Genomic DNA, 5,248 nt, shown 5'->3' with positions numbered 1-5,248 from the left:
ATTACAAGCACCACAACACTGCTCGCCCCCACAGCCATGTACAGAGGGAAAATGCTTTATTTTGCAGCCACAAATTGTTTTTTCTACCATTTAAAATACAATAATGTATTCATAACTATCAAATATATGATATAAATTGCATAATAAAACAAAATGCTGAATAAATATTATAAAATATATAATGAAAACAGTTGTCCCTGAAGTTGTGTCACTGGTGTTACCGTTTGACAAAAACCGTTACCGTTTGAAATAAAAAAAATCACACTGATGACATCACTTGACTTCCTCCTTCCTTTTTTTTTTAAAGATCTGTGAAAAAAGGCCCATGTTAAGTCCACTGTTTCTTTTCAGTTATCAGAAATGTTCTCATTTAACTCAGGATTTCATATGAAGCTTTTAGTTGATGTCACTGGTATGACCTATTTATTGTTAGGGAATTGTAATATTATTTTTATTATGATTGTGTTAAACTACTTAATTTAGTGAGTATACCATGACTGACAACATCACTGGATGTTACTGTCACTGGTGTTACCTTCATTATGGGTAACACCAGTGAAGATCAGTATATCAGGTCTTATGTATGTCACTGGGTGTTACTGTGCTGTGTTACTGTACTGTTTTTTTCTTTTCACATTAAAATAAAACAAATCTCCTTATTTCTTGCATTTTTATTATTTTTCTGTAACTCTGACTACATGTGCTGGAAAAAAAATCGAGAAAAAAATATTTCATAAAATCTTTTAATATTGAAGGTAATTAAAGAAGGTAATACCAGTGACAAAAAAAATGGTACATGTGGTCTTGAGATAATTGAACAAAAAAGCTAAAAAAAAAAAAAAAAAAAAGAATTAAGCTCTCATTTATATGTATTAATAAAGTCAGAAGGTAATGTGGTCTAATTTTAAATGTTAGAAAAATAAATACATTTTAAGACATTTTGCCATACCAAAAGTGGATGTTTCTGTAGAATGACCCCTTTAACAAAGCCAAATCTGTGTGGTGGTGTCCGGGTTTTACACTGGATAAATTAATAAAGCAGAGTAGTGACATGTAACCTGGCAAGTATCTTCATTCACCAACCGCCTTGGTTAAACACTCTTATGTGGGAGATATGGTGATAAAAAAAAAAAATAAATAAATAAATAAATAAATAAATAAGAGAGGACTTGAAAAAGCCCATGTTTGAGTCATGCTCCTAACGAAACTATGTTTTATTTCATTTCCATATTGTGAATAATAAATGTGTATCATTTTAATTTGCTTGTTACACAATGGAGCCTAACTTATTGTAACACTTATTTGACATATACTACTTTTACACTCAGAATTATTCATTGGCATCTTCATGTGCTAAACTGCATTTTTTTATATTGTTTGCATGCTGGAGTTACGCTATTATGTAGTGTGCAGAGTGATGTTAAAGGTCCCATTTTGTCAAAACTGAAATTTCCTGGCTTTTTTCAAAATAAATGAGGTCTAAGGGTTAAGTAACTACCATATAAGTTTCAAAACAGTCAATCCACAGACAAATGCACATACCCTGCATAAAGTAGCTGTGCCTTTTCACAAGCGCTGTGACTTCTGTAAAAAGGTGATGTCAGAACTACACAGTCACTTCCTTTCAGCCACCACCCGAGCACTGCCCATCGTCCCACCCTCCTTTTGCCAAACCCCCAGACAACATCACATCCATTCCATTGCTGAGCAACAACAAAACGGGAAACATGTTTTTTTTTTTTTTGGGCCACGGGGGCACCTGTTGCAGAACCACTGCCATAGAGGGTTAAGATGGGGAATTAATGACAACAGAATGTCAGGAGGCCAGTTTAATGCCTCATGTGAATGATGCTCCTTTTTACAGGTGCCGGTCTAACGCTTTATCAAAAGGTTGCTTCTTTTTACATTCTGAAGTCTGTTTCATTATACTACAACTTTTGAACCTATACAAGTAAGGGAATGATCACCCCCTGCTGGCCGGACTAAAACTAGCTCTAGCAGCAAGCGGCCTACCAGCCATCAGATTGTGCTACCAGCTTCAAAAAAACACACAAAAAAACAAAGTCAAATTCATAACTGAGGTGGGGAATTCATGACAACAGAATATCAGGAGGCCAGTTTAATGCCTCATCTGAAGGATGCTCCTTTTCATAGTCTAAAGTCTGCGTCATAACACTTCTGCGCCCATTCAAGCCAAGGAAAGACCACCCCCTGCTGGCTGGACTAAAACTAGCTGCAGGAGCAAGCTACATTTTTGCCATTTTCATTTCAGTCATTAAAACATTGTGTCTCAAAAAGAAATCAAATTTATCCAAGACGGGACTTTTAAATCTCCATCTTACATTTTTCCAAACCTTTGTTACATTTTAATCACAAAAAAATATTTCCCAAAAATCAATTGCTTTTGGTCTTAAAAATACAAGATCACATATACAAACATAAAACATTTTATGCACACAGCCATTTAAAGGAATCTGTTTATCATTTCTTTAAAAAAATATTTTAGGTTTCTCATTTCCTGTTTCTTTAACTTCAATGCTTTTAATCCATTGTAGTGGCACAACTTCTTTTTATTTTAGGTATAGCTCCTTAATCAAATTTGTTTGTTCCTTCTAGATACTTAATTTTTTCAGCTCAAAGCATGATTTATACAAGTACTACAACACTTATTCACATGCAATCGCTCTCTCAATAATTCATTCAAACAAATGTAAACTTACAGTGCTACTTCATCTGTATCCGATTTCGAATGAGTAGTAATTTGTAAGAAATGCATCGATCCGTAGGTAAAATAACTGATGAAAACAGTTATTTTCATCAGAAACAAAATTTGCACTGCAAAAAGCAGCAATTATACCTTTTAACAACCATGTTATTAGCTTGTCATGTGGTACAAAGAAGTTTGCACACTAATGTTCCTATAAGCCACTTTGAAACTCTCCTGTTATTTTTAATTTTTTTAATATACCTGATATTTAAAAAATACTGAAATACTTTAGACACAGAGTGAAGGCGGATTTGTCACAGGGCATAGTTGCATTTTACTTTAAAAAAAGCTTTACTAATCAGTGACCAGATGAGACACGTGTGTTTATCCAGTGAAGAGTGACTGATGAAGGAATGCTGCCATCAAAGGCTATCAGTGAATATACTACTGAATTAAATGAATAAAACATCAATAAAAACTTAAGTTGTAGTTTATTTTAATTATTGTAATTTCAAGCTATGTACATTGCTTTTCTGATTCTTGATTGCTGTACATTTGATGCAGAGCTTTTGTGGTGGAGCAGGTGACAGCGGCATGTGTAAAAAAAGAAAAGAAAAGTTATAGTTAAATATTTTTGTTACTTATAATACAGAAATCAAATGACATTGTGCTGTTAAAATGACTGCTTGTGTATTATATGTGTGCATCTTTGCAGGATCTGAAGTGTCTGCAGACTGGTGTGAGCAGTGAAGATGGAGAAGTCCACAAGCAGCATCCTGGAAATGGTCCAGTACCATGGATGAGATGCTCCATCACTCCACCTGCCCTTACTGCCTCATCTGAGCTTGATGTTGCTGTGGTCTCTTCATCACCAGTGATCCCAGTGCCGGCGAGAGCATCAAAAGACCAAAAGACACTGATGATGTGATTTTGTTCAAGTTTGTTCTGCTGGTTTCTGTTCATACAACATCAGTCAATGAAACCTGAGTTTCAGAAGCTACAAAAAAAAAGAGCTTCTTAATTTCATGAAGAATCTGAAAGTCCGTCTCCATTGAATGATATTGTATGAACAGCAGGACAAACTTGACCAAAATCACCTTTTGTGTTTGGAAAACACACACACACACACACATACACAGACACACACATATATATTTTATTCATTTATTCATTAATTGTTTCATTAACATGTGCATTAATTCATTACTTGACTGAAATTGAGATGTATTCATCTTTGCTGCATTTGTCTAGTAGTGTGTAGTCATGCAAAACTATGACATATAAAAAAGCAAATTACATTTTGCTAGTTTTTACTAAAAAATATAATTAATTATTGGTCAGCATTTATAATTAATATTGTTCATAAGTGTTGGGCTAGCAATGCATTCTGAGGTAATCTTAATGTTTAAGTAGTAATACTTACATTTTTCAAGTGTAAAATCTACAGTCTTCTCCAAAGACCTTTTGATCTTTGAGCAGTTGCCTGACATCTCCTGCACCTGCCGCTCTTATTTTCTTATTATTATTACTGCAGAACTTATAATTACATATAAGCTCAGGGAAAGATGGTAGGATCTTTAACAATGAACAATCATAATGACAGAGAAAACATAATTATGATGGGTTTGCATACATCATAGTATGAGATTATATACACAGGAATAAAAAATTAAATATCTTTGAATAATCATAAAATTCATATAATCATAATGCATTAAAAATTGCATTTGTTTTTGTTTTTGTTATTTATAAGCCTCAGGGATGAAACGAATGAGACATTCAACAAGAAAAAGGGGAAAACAAAGTTGATTTAAGCCAGTTTTGTGTGTGGATGAACAATTTTGCACATAAAATTAAGAAATTTAATAACATATTCAAGAGATAACGATTCTGGTTTTTCATAATTAATCTTTAAGGATTAAACTGTGCGTTATAGAAAAATATATAATATAATAATATAAAAAAAATAAAAAAATAAAAAACTTAAATCAACCCAAAATGTATTGGTTATACTACAATCACAAGGGCAGCTTCTTCAACGTCCAAAAATGAGCAAATTTCACCAGCATAAAAATGTTTACAGATAGATAAATTAAACCTGTCGCTCATATCTTTTAAGTTGTTGCACTTGTTACAACGTCATAGATCACATGATAACGTAAACCGGATCTATGGATGTGATGGTGACAAGAGAACTCCAGAAAAGTATGGAGTCAATATAATATCACATATATACGCAAAAAAATAAAGTTTTGCAAAAGAAAATAAAGTTTTGCAAACAAAAATTAAAGTATTGAGGAAAATAATTTTGCTTTTTGCAAACAAAAATAAAGAATTGCAAAACATAAATGATACCGCGCGAAAGCAATGATTTTGCAATACATATTTTCCATGGTCATATCTACAATTTTATTTGCAACACTGATTTTATTTTGCGCGTCAGTCTAGTTTGAGCTTGCGCTGCAGGTTTTTCCTGTGCGCTTCATTTTTCTGCGCGTCTCGCTTTGTGGCGCTGTTTTGACGTGGGGGTGGAGTTAAGGG

The sequence above is a fragment of the Cyprinus carpio genome, chromosome A8 (genome assembly GCF_018340385.1).
Source record: "Cyprinus carpio isolate SPL01 chromosome A8, ASM1834038v1, whole genome shotgun sequence".
Lineage (NCBI taxonomy): Eukaryota > Metazoa > Chordata > Actinopteri > Cypriniformes > Cyprinidae > Cyprinus > Cyprinus carpio.
This window is presented reverse-complemented; position numbering follows the sequence as displayed.